Below are 22,390 nucleotides of genomic sequence, written 5' to 3'. Positions count from 1 at the left end.
GTCTTAGTTTGTTACACTCTATAATATTTAGACACTGGCAAAATCACCTAGCTACACGTTTCTCAGAATGTAACCCTGTCATTAAGTGGTTCACATGACAATGTAGTCTGATGAGTCTCAGGTTCTACAGTTGGCAAGCTGGAGACCTAGGATTGCCAATGGAATGGCAAAGTTGCAGAGCAAAAGTCATGAGGTTTAATACTCAAGAAGAGCTGATGTTACACTTTGAAGTCCAAAGACAGGATATGACAGGTAGTGTTACAGGAAAACACGTAGGATGAGTTCATTTTTACTCACAGTCCAGTCATCCTTTATGTTCTCTTAAGACAGCACAATCAGGTTTATTGAGTCTAAATCAAATATTACTTTCTTCCAAAAATCCTTCAGATATTACCAGGATCATGTTTTATCAAATATCTGGATCCTCTGTGGTCCAGTCAAGCTGATATATAAAGTTAACCATCACAAATAATGATTTCCCAGTCCTTCTGTTCTCTATTTTAGATACCTCCAGTGAGTGGAATCCTGATGCATGTATTTTTCTGTGTCTGGCTTATTTCGTTTAGTATCATGTCCTCAAGATTTATTGATATTGTAGAATAGGGCAGAATTCCTTGTTTTTCTTAAGGTTGAATGATACCTATTTTATGTACATACCACATTTTCTTTATCCATTCATCTGTCAATGGACACTTACGTGGTTGCTTCACTAAATATGGGAATGGAAATACCTCTGCAATAACCTATTTTTAATTCTTTTGGATAATGGATCATGTAGTTCTTTTGTTAATATTTGAGGAGCCTCTATCTTGTTTTCCATAATACATTTGCACCAAAAGTGTACAGTATTGTGTATCTCTGATTCCCTGCCAACATTATTTTCTGATTTTTAAAAACTAATGGCCATCTTACCAGGGGTGAGACAATATCATATTATGAATTTTATTTCCATTTCCTTAATGATTAATTGTTTTAACACCTTTGCATATACCTGTTGGTCATTTTTATGTCTTCTTTGAAGAGATGGCTATTCAAATCCTTTCTCCACTTTTAACTGGCTTATTATTTATTATTACTCTTTTATATCTTGACTATTTAGCCTTTATCAGATATCTAGTGTGTAAATATTTTCTCCCATGCTATTGGTTTCCTCTTCACTCTGATTACTTCCTAAGCTGCACAAAAATTTTTAGCTTGATGTAGTTCCACTTGCCTATTTTTGATTTGGTTTTCTGTGTTTTGGGCATAATATTCATCTCGAGGAATATTGATAACAATTTGATTTCATTTAACTTTTCTCCTCTGCATGGTCTATTGTGTTCAAGTTATTTTTGTTCAATTATTTATTTTAGGCTTTATCTTTCTTAGTAGAAATTTTTCTTTGCTGTTTTATAACTTGATTACCTGCTTACGTTTGAGAATGGGAAGAAAAACTCTGAAGGCTTTAAATACATGAGACTGGATGATTGTGGATTCACAGCAGGAAAATCTCATTTGGCTGCGTTATTGGACCAAATTATTATGGCCTTATGGTATATTTTGATATTTGGAAGTTTGTTCCCATGCTTTTTTTTCAAAAAATTTTGTTTATTCTTGCCCATTACAAGAGCTGAATAATTATGTATTTTCATTATTTTAAGAAGTCCTACATCAATTTTGAAATTATATTTAGTTAAACATGCAAATTTATAACCCAGAAATATTATATTTTTATTTATTATCATCTCTTATCATGTCTTATTTTGTTGTGTAAAATCCTCTCCATATATTTTTGTTTTATTCTACTATTATATATTTTGTACTTTAATTGCTACTGTGAACATGCTAGAAAATGGCATTAGAAGGAGGGAGAAACAGTTTAAAATTTGTTCAATATTTTTTTGAAAATTTTTTTAACTTATATATAACAATGGAATGCATTACAATTATTATTGCATATATAGAGCACAATTTTTCATGTCTGTGGTTGTATACGTAGTATATTCACACCAATTTGTGTCTTCATACTTGTACTTTAAAAAGAAATGATCATCACATTCCACCATCATTAATTACCCCATGCCCCCTCCCTTCCCCTCTCATCCCTCTGCCCTATCTAGTGTTCCTCTATCCCTCCAATGCTCCGGCTCCCTATCCCACTATGAATCAGCCTCCTAATATCAAACAAAATATTTGGCATTTGGTTTTGGGGGATTGGCTAACTTCACTTAGCATTATCTTCTCTAATTTCATCCATTTACCTGCAAATGCCATGATTGCAGCACATTTCACAATAGCTAAACTGTGGTACCATCCTGGGCTACTCTTAATACACTTCTCGATCTCATCTGTATCAGTGGTTCTCAAACTTAACTGCACACACAAATCATGGGGAGTGGTTTTTGAACATCTTCATGCCTGGACCCACCCCAGGAATTCTGAATTGGTTAGTCTGGCCTGAGGCTGGGGTATTAGCATATTAATGCTCCAGAGAAAGTAAAAAATTTGAGTAATTTTCAGAATCACTGTTTCATACTAGGAATTTTCAAACACTAGACTCATCTGTGGAGATCTTAAAAAATAGCCAAACAAACAAACAAACAATAAACAAATACACAAGTTGCACTCCACAGAAATTTAGAATCTCTGGGGTGAGTCCAGGTAGCAGAATTAAAAAAAAATAATAACAGCTTTATTGAAATATAATTTATGTACTGTGCAATTCATCTATTTTAAGTATACAATAGTTCAATGGTCTTTAGTATTCTCAGAATTTTACAACCATTGTCACCATTGATTGTAGAAATTTTCATCGTCCCTCCCAGAAAAGCTGCACAGGCATTATCAGCCACTCCCCTTTCTAGGTCTCCTTCCTATCTTCATCCCTTAAACAGCGACTAATCTTTCTGAAGCTATAGGTTTGCCTATTATGGGCATTTCAAATCAATGGAATTGTACACCATGTGTCTGGCTTCTGACATGTGGCATAATGTATTCAAGGTATGTATTACAGCAGGAAATAGTATTTCATTCCTTTTAGTGGCAAATAATATCCCACTGGATGAATAGACCACATTGCATTTACCCACATGACACACATTTTGCGTTGTTTCTTTCTTTCTTTTTTTTTTTTTTTGGTTATTATGACTATTATGACTGTTGTGACTGCAGGTTTTAAGTTTCTAAAATTTTATGGTGTCCCTTCTCACTGGAGTTAGTTTATAGCATTTGGGCCTCTGTTCAGTTCCTCAGAAATTTATAATCTCTGAGGTGAGTCCCAGGAAATGGAATTTTAAAAATCTCCAGTGGATCCAATGGGGCAGCTAAGTATAAGAATTATGGCCTCTTACTATTTAAAGTTGTCTAAGGACCAGCAAAATGAGCCTATGAACCCGGTAGACTATCAAGGTCAACCCCAGTCTTAGTGGATCAAAATCTAAAAATAAATAAAATTCTCCAGGTGATTTTTATGCAGCTTCAAACTTGAGAAACATTGCCCTATAATATACTAATCATAAACGTGTTCCTAACTTTTTCTACACATTCAACTCAAATTAGATATTTAAAAATATTGTTGGTGGGCTTTAGACTATAATAACTAAATCAGTATCTCCAGGAAATGGGGCTCAGAAATAGTTAGATTTTGCAAGTTCTCCATGTGACTGATGTACAGCCAAGTTATAATCATTTACTTATATATGAAGGTCTCCCTCATTTTTCTTCTTCCAGTTAATAAAAATAACACCTATGTGACTCTTTTGTGAGGAATCAGTGATTTAAAAAGATGTTACTCTACTTTTAATTGCTCTATATATGGTTTCAAGTTATTTTTGAACAAAGTCATTTCTTTAAACAAGGAAAAAGGATAGCACACATGTCAAAAATAAGTTTCTTCACTTATATTTCAAACTCCAGAAATAGACTAATGCTTATGTGAAAATGTAGTGCATGATATAGATTACATTTCATATCAATGAGTAAAAGAAAAGAAGGATTTTTAACAAATAGTTTTAGAAAGTTAAGATATTCATAAAAGAAAGAACTGAATTTCAATTATCCACTTCTTTAGAAAAATTATTGACTCTGAATAACTGATTCACATTTGTTTACAAACAAACAAAAACCTCAACAACACTAAAACCTTGGGACATTACAGAAATGTACTGTGTACATCACAACCAATTTCCTGGGTATTTGGATATATTCTATTTTTAGACATATTTTTAATCTGTATATTAAAAACCATATATATGTGCAGATTATACACACACACACACACACACATATATATATACATGTACACACATTGATTATATATACAAATGATATGTATATGTTTAATATAAATTATACATAAATCTCTAACAAACATAGGCAAATTTAAGCTCTTTAGCTCTTTAGATTACTTGTGACACATATGGAAATAATGAAAATAGCATTTGAAGCTCAACTTTGGCATGATGAGATGATTTGCATTTTGAAGAAGCCTATAGATTGCCCTGTGGGCCCATAGGGCATCTATACTAGATTATAAATGCTTCACATGTAGGGGTACTTTTCTTTGATTGCTGTGTTTTAACTCATAGAATGGCACTGTTATTTAGTGCCTTAAGCCAAACAAATGAGCCACTTATGTTAGGCACCTGTTCACATAAATAAAAACAACAAATAATATTATCTTGATCAGCCCTTCCCAAGAAATAGTGATTAAATAATATCTGGTATTTTCTTTGTGTGTGATTTCTTTCCAAGAAGTGTAGGAAACTGAATTGCTTTTGATGAATCTGTGTTGCCTATGAATTGATGTCCACAGATTTTCTACTTTATTAATTGTCCCAGCAATTTGGCCAACAGTGATTTATATGAAACATTCCCTCTTGTTGCAGATTCTACTGTTGGCTAATTGATGCTGTATGAATTATGCATCCTAAGCTAAATGCAATGGTGCGTGAAAGATTCAGCCAAGGTCATTTTCCACCAATCAGAACTACAGGGATTAAATGCCTTTTTAAAGACAGGCTTTATTACTTTAATTTTGCTGCTTTCTTCAGGTATACATCAAATCCAGAGTAATGAGCAAACTGTAAAGTCGCACTTTTAATTTATAAACATATGCAGGCACCCAAAGTTCAGTGTTCTGCAGCCAGACAAGGCCTGTAATTGAATTAATTTAGTAGAGCTAAGGAAAAAAAACAGAAATGGCAAAAAGGTATTTTTTTGTCTGGTTCAAAAATATGCCAGATACAATCAAATTTGTCTATAATTTATTAATATTCAAAAGTGATTCTTCTGCAAATAAGTATTTCAATTGACTAAAGGACATATTAGGACCAAGTGCAGGGTATTTGGCATTTCAACAGATACTGAAGGACAGTTTTGAAAAGATACAATCAGTTATCACTTATTAATAGTAAGAGAGGAAATTATTAATATATTCTAGAGGATATGTATAGGAGTGGATCTGTGTAACACTTTACTAAAGGTTTCAGAATTAAAGCAGTCAAGTTAGAGCAGTGAAAAGATCTTGGTCTTTAGTGTTTTGGTAGCTGAGTTTGAAAGATTACTAAGCTAATTACCAGTTATGTAACTTTAGGCAATTTAACCACTCCCCTCCGGAGACCTCAGTTCCCTATTGCAAAAATGGGCATAATAATACTTTGCTTGCATGGTTATTGTAGAGATAAGCATTATTTAAATGAAATTAATAACTTAGCCTTGGTAACTTGATGCCTAGACAGTAGAGGATACTACCAGATACAATATTCCCTCATTTACATGTTGCATATGAGGTTTGTAAAGAAATCCACAATTTGGTATTTAAAATCATCCCCAAATGGTTGTGGGATCATATTCCTATATGCTTCTAAACCAAATAAATGTGTTTTAATGAGTATTTTCATATGCCCAGAGAACTTTTTTGAGGCATTAGCAAACAAACAAACAAACAAAAGGCATGTTTCAGGACAAACTACAGATACCCAAGGTATATCAAACCACACTCAGGCTGGGATAGATAATATGTGTGCTGAGATTTCAGATTAGTGGTCTAGATGCCTCAGAAGAGAGGAATTAATTAGAAATCCTTCAGGCTAGTATTTCATGACAATGAATATGGCAATCACCTGGAGGTCTTAATGTTAAAAATACTGATTCTGTTGTGTGCATGCATGAATATGTAACAAGGAATCCCATAATATGTATAATTATAATGTACCAGTTAAAGAATAAAAATTAAAAATGCTGATTCTGGTTTAGCAGATCCTGAGATTCACAGTTCTTGCAAGCATCCTCATAATATGATACATCAAGTTTAAGTAGCAAAGCTGAGTGCTTTTCAGACCTGACTGCACCTGGAGATCCTTTTAAAAGTGATGATTTTTTTTTCTTCAGACAGTGGAATCTCTGTGGTTGAAGTCTCAGCTTAGGTACTTTTAAAAAGCTCCACAATATATCTTTATACCTAGATCCAGGACTGCAAACCAGTGTTTCAGTTGTAAAAGTAAGTGAACTCCATCACCTAGTATCAGATCATCTTTATAAAAGCACATGCTTGTGAAACCCGGACTGTATAATGCTGTTGTAGAATGTGTCAGTATGCACAAAAAGACTCCTCAAAAAGCACAATAGAGCCCTCCACATGGGCTCCACATCGTAAGTCAGGGAAAAGCACTGTCATGAGAACTCACAAGACCCTGAGACCTGGGTCAGTACCTCATCCAAGCTGTGCTTCATTCGACCTGCAATGGAAGAAAATGCCATTTAGCATTGAGGGACTAAGCCTTCAGAGATTTTACAGACAAGGTTAACAAGTGGCTTTTGTGATTAAAAAAAGCTTAGTTACTATTGAAAAATCCGTTCTGTTCACAATTATCGGTGACCTCATGCCTTCAAAATCAGTACCTGTAATGAATTGTCTGTAAGAAACTACTTTTTCTAAGCTCCCACAGTAAGTTTCCCTTATTGCTTGTTAAGTTTCCAATATTATACTTTTTTATTCAATGTCTGGTTTGTCTGTCTCAGGGACATCGGATCACTTGAAGCCTTTTAAAAACATATTACTGGTCACCATCACCAGAGTTCTTGATTTAGAAAGTCTGGAGGCGGGGGCTAAGGAATTTTGTTTCTAAAAAAATGTCTCAGAAGATGCTTAGTTAAAATTGGGGACTATGACTGTGTCATTTCACGAACAGAGTGTGCCTATCAACCATTTTTTTCCCCACCAGTTCCTAATATATAGATACATAAATAAATCTCTTTTGAATAAAAGAATGATGAATAAACCATACCTTACTCCTAGTGAAAATTCTATGAAACATCAGAAATCTTTATTCACTTAGTTAAAGGTAATGCTTGCCTGTGAACCTAAACAAAACAAAACAAAACAAAAAAAAACATTGACAGAGCTTTCTGCTGCTGTAGACACTAGAATATTAGAATATCTAGGGGCATTTCTCAGGAATACTTTCTTTCTTTTCACTGAGCCATTACTTCCTGGTGATGAAACTGGCATGACATCAACAGATTGATGGCCTGATCAGGAGCTTTGAAGCAAGAGAAGCAACTGTATTCTCTTCTAGGGCCATCTGCTTTCAATTTTTCAGCTAAGCCTCCTGAAGACTCACCATGTGCCACAAGAGTAGAACAGAAGTCAAATGTGCCTCCACGGCCAATAAGATTGCTGTTATTATCAAAGTTCTAAAGGGAGTACTCAATATTGGCATTCTTTTCACATTCCAAATATGTTAATGTTTTTTGCTTCTATACTAGTGTTTTTGTAACTTTTTTTCTTGATGAATGTTTGAATTAAAGCCTTAGATTTTCTCAAAGTAGCTTTTGAAGCAGTACAGAATTGTTGCTCTGATGGTTCACTATTTTTTGGACTCAAGATATATTTACTTACCTTTATGAAATAGCTGCTCTTGTTGTGGTCTCCTCATAAGAAGGCTTGTTTTTTACCCTCTGAGAATTCAGTCCAAACTTGGGAAAACAACAAATGAATACAAGAGTCAGAGAAAAATCTAAAAAATCTGGTACAGATTTCTTGCCCAAAAGCCATGTATGAATGCTTTGGAAAGTACAAATAACCTAGATATTGAGAAAATGTGCATTAGACCCTAAATCTAAATGATGCCAACAACTATAGCCTGGATAATTTGATTTTTACTTTATAATTTCAGAGTGATTTTTAAATTTTGGTATGTTTTATTTCATGCTAACCTCTAATCTGTCTGGTAAAAGGTCTTGTTTTTAAACATCATTTGTGAGAATCATCTTGATGGTTGTATTTGTAATTCAAAGGCTGTAAGGAGTAAGCTCCATTCTTTATACCACAGGCTTCACAGTCTAAATTGTTAGGACTAAAGAATGCTGTTCTCCTCTGTGTTTTCTGCATGATGAGGACCTCTGACCTCTTAAAGTCTTGGTAAGAGTAGAGTACTCTGGAAAAGCAAATGATTCTGCTTTCTGAAAGTGAAGTCATAATTAATTACTCACTATTAATTTTGTGACATCAGTTCTCCCTATCATAACTTGATGACATAATTAATGTTTAAATATGACACTATATGTTTAGATATGAGGTGCCTCCCAAAAGTTTATGTGTGAGACAAGGCAAGAAAGGTGAAATGATTGGGTTATGAGAGCTTTAGCCTAATCAGTATATTAATCTAGTTGAATGGATTAACTGGGTTGTAACCATAGGCAGGTAGCATGTGGCTGGAGGTGGTAGTCTTTGGGAGTGTGCCTTTGTTGAGGGGAGCTCTTTGCTTCCTGATTGTCAAGTCATGAGCTGCTTTTCTCCTCCATACCTGTGAACTATGATGTTTTGCCTTACCTTGGGCCCAAAGCAAAGGAGTTGTCCGTGTATGGACTGAGAAATTCTTAAACTGTGAACTCTAAATAAAACTTTTCCTCCTCTATGTTGTTCTTGTCAGATCCTTTGGTCATAGCAATGAAACAGCTGACTAAAACAATAGCAAAGATTATTTTTTCTCTTTTACAGTGCTGAGCTTGAACCCAAGGTCTTGCCCATGCTACGCAATTGTTCTACCATTGAGCTACACCCCAAGGCCTTGCAATTCATTTTGGTTCAGCCTTTTCCTAAGATTTAAGAAGCCTCTCTAGGGGAAATGGGGCTTCTAAAACATGTCTCTATCTATATCTATAGTGCGTAAAGCAGCAAAATGTATGTGTGCATGTATTTGTGTTTGTATATTAAAATGTGGCATACTTCCCTCATCCTAAATTTAGTGGTTAAATTTTTGCTAATATGAATATGTAAATAAATTTTTAAATACATGTGATATATTCTAAGGTTCATACAATAAAAGTTTTAAAAGCATTGTAGAGTGCCAGTGAATCAGCCAAAAATTCAAAAAATATATGAGTCCTAGTCTAGGCCTCCACTACTTCAACATAATGTTGATGTACAATGTTAGAGACTTGGTAATGCTTTGCCTGTAGAAAAGCAAGCCAAGACTGGAAATGTAGATGAGGGATACATTTTCCATAGTACAGCTTTAGAATCAGAACTAGAACCAAAGAGTTTAAGGTACTGAGAGACAGATATTTGACCTTAATGTGTAAAGAATTTTTAAAAAATATTATTGCTTTCATAAGAGCATTCTGTGTATTTATACAACATTAGCTGTTTCTTTATACATAGTTAACAGCTTTATCTTTATAGAAATCCACTTTACACATCACAAAATTGAATCACAAGGATTTTATGAAATCCACCTAACTTCCCAGTGAGGAGATAGCAGAAATGGAATTTGAACCTACACAGTCTGGCTCCAGAGGATACCAGCTTCACTGTGAGGATGGAATGACTTTCTGCTGCTTTGAAATGTAGTGGAATTCTCTGTGAGCAAGTGATGTATAATACTATTAAACTTGTTTGAATAAAAAATGAAGAGTTCTTACCAGGTACATAGAAGAGGGGATTTCTGCCTCAACTACAAGGTGTGCTAGATGATCAATGATGTCTATTTTGCCTTTAGGCTCATATCATCAAGTAAACTAGCTTTCTTCATTTATTAACTCTCAATATTATTGTTCTGGTAGTGTCTTGAGTTTGCCCATAGTATAAACTATACTGCAGCAAATAAAATTTTAAGCTATTGCTATGGTCCTTATTTACAAAGAATATAGACTGATTCCATAATATGATTATGGAATGTTATATGATTATGGAAGCTCTAGTCTTTGTGTTAGCCTTGTCTGTCCAAATTGTCCAAGTTGTATAATCGGAGATACAGCTTTAAGGGAACCCTAAATCATATATTTAATTAAATTACTTTATATAATGAAATCTGGGGCTGTCAAACACAATTTTACCAACAATGGGGTGATTCAAAAAAAGTGTAAGTGAAATGGATTTTTTGCCGATTACATATAGTACTTGTAAATGTGGATAACTGATCCTGAGGAACCAAAAAGTATCTGGAGAGCTCAATAATCACTTTAAAAAGTAATCAAGCCACGTAATTCCATCTGAGTATTCAGATCATGACAAAAATTGTCTGAATCAAGAGAAAGAACTTGGAGATTTCAATTCATCTCTGATATTACTTAATTAAGTTGGTTACCATGTTGCTATAAATACACCATTTTCTATAGCCTGTTGATTGTCATCATTTTGAAATGTAATCCAGAACTAGGTAAGAGAAATAGGAATAACACAGCTTTTTTTCCCTTTAGATATAATGCAATTTAAGGAAATAATTGCAAATGAGATGGGGAAGTTAAACTTATTTGATGTTCTAAATTGGGAGTATGGGAGGAGATGATGTGAGCCTGGATGGTCTTTTGTTAGTAACCTTCACTATTACTTAAGAAATCAATCCAAAATCCCAACCATAAGAACACTGCACCAGTGCAAATTAATTAAAATTAAAACTCTGCATATGAAAGCAGGAATTTATACGGAATACTTAACAAAGTGCCAGGTAGTGCTAGTGAGCTGTCATGGGGCTAATTCTGGTGGCTACAGAGTGAAATTGGGCTACATTCTCAATCCAAAAAATTCAGAAAGTGTACTTAAAATTCAACTTACAGAAACTGTCGTTGCATTTTTATTTTTTCACATTTACCTTATCTAAAATCATTTACCTTATAGTTTTCCTACCTAGAGTTATACATTTTTGTTAGTACCATCTATAAGAGAACTGAATATCAAAATGGAATTCTGATAGACTCCATAGAGACTCATTAGAAAAACATTGAAATGCTGTATGCCAATATTTATCTTGAAATCACATCGAATCAAGGGTTGTTAGGGTCCTAAAAGATCAGCCTGAAAACACAAAGAAAATCAGTTTAGAGCCAATAAATTTAACAAATTAGAGTCATTGTCAGTCTTTTAACTTTTTTTTTTTTTTGGTATCATGGATTGAGAATGTTTAACCACTGAGTCGTAGCCCAGTCCGTTTTATTTTTTTTATTTTTGAGATAAGGTTTCACTAAGTTGCAAAGGATTCACTAAGTTGCTGAGATGGGCTTTGAATTCATGATCCTCCTGCCTTAGTATCCTGAGCTATTGGGATTAGAGGCCTGTGCCCCATACCTTAAAGTAGGCTTTAACTTTTAACAAATAGTATTTTGCAATTTATTGAAAGATAGCAATAAAAAATCAAATAGTACTTAACAACTGAAAATTGGCAAAATTGGATACATAAATATTAGGAAAATAATTACCATAAACTTACATGGCAATATCCTCTAAAAATCGTACCTATTTTTTTCAACTAGTGAATTTTACTAAATATATAATGAATAATTAATACAAATCCTTTACAAACACTTAAAAATAAAGGGGAGTATTTTCTAATTCATTCTGTGAGGCCCTAAACAAATAAAACAAAACATACCAAAGACTTAGCACAGATAAAGGGCAATATGTGTGCAATATATTCAGTGAGGAAAGTCTCCTTGGAAGTTGAATTTATCATTTCTAAATTCCACAAATCTTTAATTAGGAACTGAGGTGGCCTCAAAATATTTCCTGGATTCTGTTGATCAGATCTTTTGAAGAAGAGGCCAGCAACCAGGCTGCTACTTTGCTTGGCTGTGACTTGAGTATGCTTCTTTCCAAGAATGTAAAGAAAATTCAATATTTAGTATGTCAGAGTAGTAAAACATATGCTCAGCTCAGATGATGAAATAGAAAATATTTTCTAATATTCAGTATTTTGTGTTAATTTAAGATTTTTAAAAATCGGGAGCGTTTTGCATAATTCTCTAACGTGGATCAGATCTCAAAAGGAGAGCATCCACTGTCATATTCTTCTCTCACTGTCATTAGGGATGAAAAAAGGAAACTACTTCCCCCTGCTAATATTTATGATTCAGGGAAACAGGCAATACCTTTAGACCAAAAAAAGAGAATAACAGAAATAGAGGCCAAGTGGCATTTTCAGATGACTTGACTGTCTGCCTGATGGAGAAATCATGAGTATAGAACACAGAAACAACATTGGCAACCAAATATAGCATCACTTTAAATATAGCATAGCACAGAGTCAAAAGACTTTACACACAATTGAGACATGTTCAGCAGATTCATGGAATCATTAAAATGTAGAGAGGGGAATTCAAGGTTTGAATAGAGAAATCTACCAATTCCTACAGGAAACCTCAATATTTTTAATGAAGGTCAATTTTTCATCTACACTATTTTATACATTTATTTCACTTAGATTAGCACTTTCCAAGAAACATTAATAACTAAAAGGTATATGGACACATACACAATGTGCACACACACTTTTTTTAAATGAAAGAATAGGAACAAAGAAAAATGCTTAATATCAGGAGGGAATTGCACTAATCAATCATAACCATGTTACAAAGTGTGCTTTAGAATGGAGTAAAATGGCCTTTAGAACCATGATGAATAAAGAAGAAACAAGCCAACATATAAAAATGATTCTCAGCCATAAAAATAATGAAAATACTCTTTGGTTTGTCTCCGTGGTAAAATTTATACACAATGAAATCCTGAGAGTAGGCAGAAAGCAGACTATGACTTACTTGATATGCAAGTTACAAGTCATGAGAAAAATATATTCTCTACTAAATTAAAACTAGAAACAGAATTACTTACAATTAAGCAGTCCCCAGAATAGAAAAGGTAGAAAATATAAGAGAAGAAACTCTCTTCTTGAAAACCACCCAAGAATGAATAGTTGGATGCTCTGAAAATGGGTTTTACATATAAGTTCCCTGGGGCTGGGGGCTGGGCTCCTAAAATTCCTCTGTCTCCTGGTTACTGCTTTCTGCTGTCACACAGGAAAGCATCCAGTGCCTGAAATCATGGCCTTTAATGCATGGCACTCACAGATTTTAATAACGATATTCATGAAGACCCAGATAGGTGGGAAGACAGAGAATCATGTGTTCTTGGAAAACTTTTCCCAAATGGGACAAACTTCCTCATACATCTCCTATATACCTTTATATACCTTGTAACAGTCTCTCCTGTGGTCACTTTTGAGCTTCTTACTTTTTTTCTGGGATTTGGGGCAGGCACTCTGGCCACTGTTCTGTGAATAGCAGAATTGGGCAGGCTAGAGAGGATTCTCTAGCCTAGGAGAAGAGAGAAAAACATAGTTCTTAACACTGGGCAACTTTTCTAAAACATATGCTTGTGGAAAATAAATTCTTAGAGATTGTACTTGCTTTTCATCAATGTGACCAAAATAACTGACATAAACAACTTAAAAGAAAAACTTTGCATTGACTCATAGTTTCAGAGGTTTAAGACCAGGCAGCTGGCTCCATTGCTTTGAGCCTAAGGTGAGGTAGAACATCATGGTGGGAAGTGTGAAGGAGGAAAGCTGCTCAGCTCATGATGGCCATGAAGCAGAAAGAAGGTGGAAGATAGCAGGAAAGGGTGGGGACAAAATGTAATCCCTCACTCATGACCCCAGTCACTTATTTCTCCCAACTAGGCTCCACCTGCTACAGTTTTCATCTCCTCCTAAGAGTCCATTCAAATTATTAATCCATCAAATGGATTAATCCACTGATGAGGTTAGAGCTGTTAGGATCCAACCCCTTCCCAGCAACACTAGCTCTGAACTTTGCTGCTTTGGAGACCATGTCTTTAACACATGAGCTTTTGGGGGACATTCCAGATCCAAACCATAACAGGAATGCTCCATGAAAAAATAAGATTTGGTTATAAAATAAGTTCAGAAGAAAAAGCAATGTATGTACTTATTTCTCCTTTATGTAGGCGGGAATAGTATATGAAGTTCAGAGAAATCCAAAAAGAAAATATTTATCACAACATTTACAGAGTTCACCTGACCCCAGACACCTCTCCTCCCTTTACCTCTTCTTCACACAGTGATTGTCATTTTCTAGAGCAAAGTTTAAGGAAATTCTTGCTTAAAATTTTAAATTATTATTTCCATCAGTTTTCGATATTTTAATTGTATTTTGATAATTAGGCAATTTCGTTTGAAGGTTCCATCTTCTATTTCAGTATTTGAAAATTTCAGATTTAGCTTCTGGAAACAATTTTAGGCTAGATTGGGGGGGGGGAAATCAAAGCCAAGGACTAGGAGAAGTTGAGGGTTAAGAGACAACATTACCCTAAATAAGCTGTGATTCCAAAGAACTACATGCTCAAAATGAGGATCAACCAGAAATTCCATGTGTCATGGATTGCAAACTCAAGTAGAATCTTTTGCATTTTTCAGGAAACGTTAAGCTTTGTAATACCTTAACAACAAAAACAACAAGCCCAAAACATTTGTTTCAAATGGATTTCTGATTAGTGTAATGTTCCCCAAGAGTCTGGAAGAGACAAATGTAACCTCTGGATCAAGTTGTCTTCATCCATACCTGATGATTATTTATAGATCACCTTGGATAGACCATGGTACCCACTTGTTTGGTTAAACACTAGTTTAGATGGTTTCTGTGAAGGTATTTTTAAATGTGATTAGCACTTAAATCACTAGACTGAGTAAACCAGATAAGCTTTATAACACGAGTCATGCTCATCCAATTGGCTGAAAGTCAATCTCTTTTCTTAAAATCAATCTCTTTGTGCATGTGCATGTGCACATATGTAAAAATTACATATCCATAGGTAGACCTAGTAGTTCCTCCTTATCTGTAGAGGATATGTTCCGAGATTCCTAGCATACAACTAAAACCATGAATGGTAATGAATTCTATGAATCTTATTAATACATAGCTAGGAAATGACTAGTCTATAAATTAGACATAATAAGAGATTAATAATAAGCAATCAAAACAACATACTGTAATGAAAGTTATATAAATGTCTTTCTTCTCTCTCTTTCAAAAAAATATCAAACTGTTCTCACCCATCTTTTTCTTGTGATGATATGAGATGGTAAAATATCTACATCATGAGATGGAATGAGGTGAACGACTAAGCACTTATGAGGCATAGTGATCATAACTTTTGTTTGAGGTACAATAGCATGAATTTTGTTTTTCATTCTTTACAATTTCACATGTAAAAGATTCATTCTTACCATAATTCTTGGCAACCTCAGCTTAGAACTTTTTCTTTCCTTAAGTTAAGAACTTTACCTTTTCACCTAGAGGAAGTACTAGGATCCCTACTTTGAGGTCATTATTGAGTAAAATAAGCATACGCACTGTGAGACTTCAATGGTCCATCTGATAATGGAGAAGTCTACCAAGTGACTAACAACAACAGGTAGCCTGTACAGTGTGAATGAATTGGAGAAAGATTTGATTCATTCCTCAGATAGAACAGAAATTTTATCATGCTACTTAGAGCAGCATATAATTTAACATTTATTAATTGCTTATTGCTGGAATTTTCCATTTGATACCTTTGTGCTGCAGTTGATTGTTGGAAATAAAATTGCAGAAAACAAAAGCCTTGGATAAGGGGGAACAATAATATCCTATAAGTTTTATTTCTCTGTAGGACCATGACTAATCCACAAATAGAAGGAATTTAAGTGGATAGTGAAAGGGAGAGAAAAGGGGTGCATTATGGTTGCAACCTTCACCTTATTTAACAATTCCATTTTAATATCTTTTACCCATATAAGTGCTTTTGACTGTGTGGATGCTATGTTTAGAAATCTAGGGGACATTTTTTGTTTTTGTTTTTCTCAATCATCCTGTTCTCTCTTTGAAATGAGTTCCTGCTAAATGTTTTTACACATAAACATGTGAGCATGTGCATGCACATACACATATACTGCATACATTTATGTTTTGCAACTCTTTCAGTGGTTATTTGACAACAGATTCTTTAGAATGGTCTGTCCCTGAGTTTGGTATATATTGGTCCATTAGAAATTATTTCTCAGTTCCTTATTATTTAAATACTTCGTTTTATAGCCTAGGTGTTCATCAACAAATGAATGGAAAAAGAAAGTATGGTATATATACCATACATAATGGAAGTTTTATTCAGCCATAAAGAAAAATAAAATATGTCTTTTTGCAGGAAAATGGATGGAACTTGAGAAAATTGTGTTAAGAGAAATAAGTCAAACTCAGAAGGTCAGGGGTCATATATTTTCTATCATATGGAAACCAGAGAGGAAAAAGGAAAAGGTGTTGATGGAGGGATTTTGTGGTTCAGTTAAGTAAATCAATATAGTAGAGGAAAGGGACTAGGGGCAGAGAGGAGGAGAGGGAAACACCAGGGATAGATATTGGCCAAATTATATTGTTATATTGTGTAAATGTAAGGATATGTGACAACAAATACTATCATTATGTACAAAACATAATGCACCAATACAAATATAGAAAAAAATAAAAAATAATTTATTGATTTTAGCTTCTCTCTGTATGTGAGTGTCTCTGTGTGTGTTTCAGGTAGTTTTATTCTGAACTCCTCCCAGAGGTACTGTGAAGCATAACTAACTTTGGTGAAGTACACATTCTGACAATGATTATTCCATAGGCCTGCAGGCTGAAACTTTTTTTTTTATAGAGCCTGCTTATCAAAAGAATAATTAAGTATGCAAATCTCAGATCCATTCAAAGTCATTTGCACATTAAACTAGGTTAAGTATTCTGTGATTTGAGGTTATTATAGCCAAAGGTCTTTGCTTCCTGTGACTCAAGAAATAGATGTTATAGTATAATTTTACAAACAGTTGAGCTTCTGACTCCTGACCACTTACAATACAACATAATTACAATCCATCCTTAGTTCTGCCTCTCAGAGAAAACAATTTACTATCTCTTACTCATTCATAGTACCTAATGCACTACCAGGTTCAAGTTAGCTTCCTTCCTTCCATCAATGCTGAGCATTGAACCCAGGAATTCACATGTGGAAACCAAGTGCCCTACCACTCAGCTACAGGCCCAGCCCTAAACAATAGCTTTCTGAATGAAGGCTGATTTTCATTATGGTTCTTCTCAGGTAGGAATAATCTGAGCCAAAAGTGACTTTAAGAAACCATATGGATTAGTCTCTGACTTTAGAATTATAAGACTCTCTAGATGCAGCTATTTACCTCATAAAGTATCTTGAAAAGTGGAATCTTGCTATTGTTCCTTCATAGTTTATTTCAATGTTTCATTCTCTTCTTGATAAAAAAGCAATTGTTGACTACCCAGGGTTCAAGGACTATGAGATGAAATCGCAAACAATACAGAATTTCTGATCTCACGTCATGACAAACTAGTGAACCACTAACAGTTAAAGTGAGAAGGAGCCTGTAGAGACCATTCCATCCTACTCTGACTCCTTCATTACTTAGATAACTGTTATCAACTGAATGTTTGTGTTTCCCTAAATTTGTATTTGGAAATCCTAACCTCTCTGTGTGATGGTATTTGGAAGTGAGCTTTTGGGAGATAATTAAGTTATGAAGGCAGGGCTCTCATGAGTGAGATCAGTGTTCTTATAAGAAGAAACAGAAAAGAGATGTTTTCTCTTTGACTATGTGAGGATTCAATAAGACAGTTGTGCACACACCAGGAAAGATCTATTGGCACCTCGATCTTGGAATTTCCAGTCTCCAGAACTGGAAAAATGATTGTTGTTTAAGCCAACCATACTTTGGTATTCTGTTTCAACAGCCAAACTGACAGCATATTTGCACCCAGAAAATTTAAAAGATTTGCTCCAGATCCCGCAATTGAAATTTCCTCTTTCAATTATACTTTGCTAGTGTGCACTTAAATTTTCTATATAGACTGTGTACCTTAGGTCCTTACATAACTCACTTACCACTTTTAGTAAATTAGTATAATTTGTGTTATAACGTCTTATGCAAATAAAGGTAGTTTTACCTCTTTCTTCCCAACCTGGGTATCTTTTGTTTTGCCCATATTGTCTAGCTAGAACTTCTAGTACAGTGCTGAATAAAAGGGGCAAGAGCAGACATCTTACCTGATCTAAGGAGATAAACTTTCAGTCCTTCACCCTAGTATTTGAAGTGAGCTGTAGGTATTTTGATAGTATTTATTTTTATCAACTTGAGGACATCCTATTATATTATTTGTTTCCTGAGAATTTTGGTAATGTCTGAATACAAAATTTTATCAAATTCATTGTATGCATCTTTTCCCCTTTTGTTTCTGTTAACATGGTGAAATTATAGTCATATTTTAAGTATTGAGTTAAACTTGCATTCTTGGGATGAACCAACTTGGTCTTGTTGTGTTATGATTTTTATATGCCAGACCTGGTTAAAGACTGAACTACCTGGTATACCATCCCCTGGGATATGATTCATTTGCCCTGTCATCAGGGCATTGTGATGACATCTTTTGCTAATGTCCTCAGTTATTCTGACATGTTTCATTCTTTTAATGACTAGGTACTTTTGCAGGCTGCAGGTCCTTCTGAGTCTGTGGCATGTTGATCGTATGGCCCATGGTACAAGCAGTCCATTTATTGACTTTATTATGAATGTCAACCCTTTTGCCAGATAATTAGACTCTCAACTCAGACTTCACAACAAAGGAAAACAAGTATTTAACACACTATTTGCTTCACATGCTAATGCCCAGAGACAAAGGTAAGAAACATGTCTGATTGGAGATAATAAAATTAATTTATTATCTACCTTCTCTTTGTGCTATCAGTTTTCTTCCATAATGTTCCAGGGCTAAAATTTCTTGTAAATTTAACAATGAACTTTCTTTCCTTTCATCTTCATTTATTGAAACTTATAATTCCATAACCAGAGTAGGTACTCCATGTCAAGAGTTTAATACTTATCCTTCCAGACTTACGTAATTCTTAAACATTTCTATGTCCATCTGTCCATCTCTTCCTCCATCTGCTCATTATCCATTCATCCATTCATCCATACACCTATCTACCATACACCTATCTATTCACATTTGTATATATTTGTCATTGTTCTTTGAAAACAGAAATGAGATGGTAAGTACATTGACAAATTGCTTATTTATGTTTTTAAAATAAGAATATGCTTTGATTATATTTTCAAGTGAACTCATAACTTGCTTCAACTTCTTCAATATGTTTACAATCTAGTAGCGAATTGTTTATCTCAACTTTTATTTTGTCCCTGGTTTTTGCTTATATTAATAATTTGTTCCTTTTTGTTGTTGAGTGACAATCCATTGTACAGATATACCAAAATTTGTTCATCCATTCAGCAACTGATAGTCATTTGTGTTTTCTTCATATTTTGGCAAATAGGAATAAAATTGCTATGAATATTCATGTTCATGTTCATTTTATTTTTTATGGACACATGTTACTCTTAGGAAGTTATTTTGAAACATAATTGCTCAGCCATGTAGTAAATACATATTAACTTTATAATAAATTATTAAGCATTTTTTCCTAAGTAGATTTACTTTTATATGCTAGCAATCTATGAAAGTTCCAGTTGCTTCATATTTTCAGTGGTACCTGGTATCATCAATCTCTTTTAAATTGTAGTCATTATAGTTGGATATTCAGTATTATGCTTATTTTCATTTTTGTGATGACTTGCTTTATTATCTGTAGATTGGGAATGTATGTTGTTTGGAACCTTATCTCAGATGACTTTTGGAAGCCTTTGTTTCTCCTTTCTTTTCTTTATCCCTGCCTGTCTTTATATATTTGTTTTTATTCAAAGAACGTTTTCACTTGTTTCTGTAAATTAGCTTGGGTACCAATTGACTTTTTTTTTTTTAAAGAGAGAGGGAGAGAGGGAGAGAGAGAGAGAGAGAGAGAGAGAGACAGAGAGAGAGAGAGAGAGAGAGAGAGAGAGAGAGAGAGAGAGAGAGAATTTTTAATATTTATTTTTTAGTTCTCGGCAGACACAACATCTTTGTTGGTATGTGGTGCTGAGGATTGAACCCGGGCTGCACGCATGCCAGGCGAGCGCGCTACCACTTGAGCCACATCCTCAGCCCACCAATTGACTTCAATCACTATAATTTCCTACTTTATTCTGCTCAGATAGAGTAGTGTGAATTCAAGACACAAAAAGGAGATGATGTTCTCCCTCTTCGATTAGTCCCAACATGATGTCAGCTGGGTTTTCTTGTCATCTTTTCTGTGTTTCAGTGTCCCCCATGGGATCTATTTATTTTCCAGCTTTAGACAGAAGTCTTCTTCATTCCCCTCTTTTATATGTTGTAGGTATCAAAAGTCTTCTCCAGTTCTTTGACAATCAAGCCAGAAGTTTAGGATCACTAATATTTAGTATTTAATATTTAGTAATTATTTAGAGTATTTAGAGAAAAGACATCTCTAATACTTGCATACTTCTAGAGTTCACTTTTACATTTTTTAGTACCTTTTTGTTGTTGTGTTGTTGTTGTTGTTGTACCAAGGATTGAACCTAAGGGCATTTAATCACTTAGCAACATCCCCAGCCTCTTTATTTTTTATTTTGTTACAAGACCTTGCTAAATTGCTGAGGCTGGCTTTGAACTTGTGATGCTCCTGCCTTAGGCTCTCTAGCTGCTGGGATTACAGGTGAGCAACACTGTGTCTGGCCTATTTTTAGTATCTTTTTGAAGTCTTTTTTCTGAGAATTTTTTATGGCCAGGTTATTTATTCATTTAACAGCAAATTTTAAAAAAGTTTTAAGCAAGATAATAATTCAGATAATCTGATCCGAAACTTTGCCATAAATGGAGATCTTTTTAAAATTTGTTAAAATACATTGAAATCATAGTTTAAAAATATTTATTTGATATAAAATTTCTAAACATTAAGTTTGACAATACATTTTGTTATGGTTTAGATGTGGTGTCCCCCAGAAGCTCACGTGTGAGACAGTGCAAGAAGATTTGGAGGACAAATGATTGGATCATAGCCTTAACCCAATCAGTGAGTTAATCCCTGATGGAATGAATTGAATCAGAACTGGAGACAAGTGGGTTTTGGCTGGAGGAGGTGGAGCGTTGAGGGCACCACTATAGGGTATATATTTTGTATCTGGTGAGTTGAGTCTCTCTCTGCTTCCTGGTCACTTGTGAGAGCTGCTTTCTTCTGCCACACTCTTCCGCCACGTTGTTCCTACCTCATCTGGAGCCCTATCTCCTGTGGAGCTCTGAGAAACGGAGCTGGTCTTTTATGAACTAAGACCTCTGAAACTGTGAACCTCCCAATAAAGTGTTCCTCCTCCACCAATGTTTTGGTTGGGTCTTTTATTCACAGCAGTGAAAAAGCTGACTGAAATACATTTTAACTATATTGTTGCTATTAGTAACAAATATATGTATTTTTTTATTCTAAACATTTGTATATAGAAAAACTACTGACAGTTTTCTAGATTAGTGATTATCTTTGTTTTCTATATAATGAATTGTATACTCTTAAAACAGGTTTTTGTAATCCATCCATTCATGTATTTACACTTTTTTTGTATCATCCAGTCACATTGGTTAGAACTTTCAGAATATTATAAAGTAATGGTTTCAGTGGGAATACTTTCAATAGCTTATCAGAAGCTATGATATGCTGCTATTACCATTTATTTCTGCTTTAAAAGTTTATGTAAGATATTGAAATTTTATCTATACATTTTTGGCTTTAATTGAGGTACTCATTATTTTCATTCTTTCACCTAGTACAGTAGCTTTCCTACATTTATGTTGAGACAGTTTATTATTAAAAGATAATTTGGACAAGGTTTGTTCTATTAATGTCCTAATTATAAAAATTTTCATAAGCATTCATAAAGGAATATAGTAGTATATCTTTATTCTTTCTGCATTCTTATTAGATATATTATATTTATTCAAGAATTGTTTTCTCTTTCTAAATTTTACTATCACATAATTCAATTATGGAATTAACCATTACTCAAATGGCTAAAATTTTAAATGTGAAACTTTCTGAATCTGACATCATAGCAAGGGGCAGAAGAGTGGGCAAGAACAGAACTTCAATAACATCCTCAGCTTTGTCCATGGTTGATGCTCTGTGCATATTTTATAT

This window comes from Ictidomys tridecemlineatus, chromosome 7 (genome assembly GCF_052094955.1).
Source record: "Ictidomys tridecemlineatus isolate mIctTri1 chromosome 7, mIctTri1.hap1, whole genome shotgun sequence".
NCBI classification, from domain to species: Eukaryota; Metazoa; Chordata; class Mammalia; order Rodentia; family Sciuridae; genus Ictidomys; species Ictidomys tridecemlineatus.
This window is presented reverse-complemented; position numbering follows the sequence as displayed.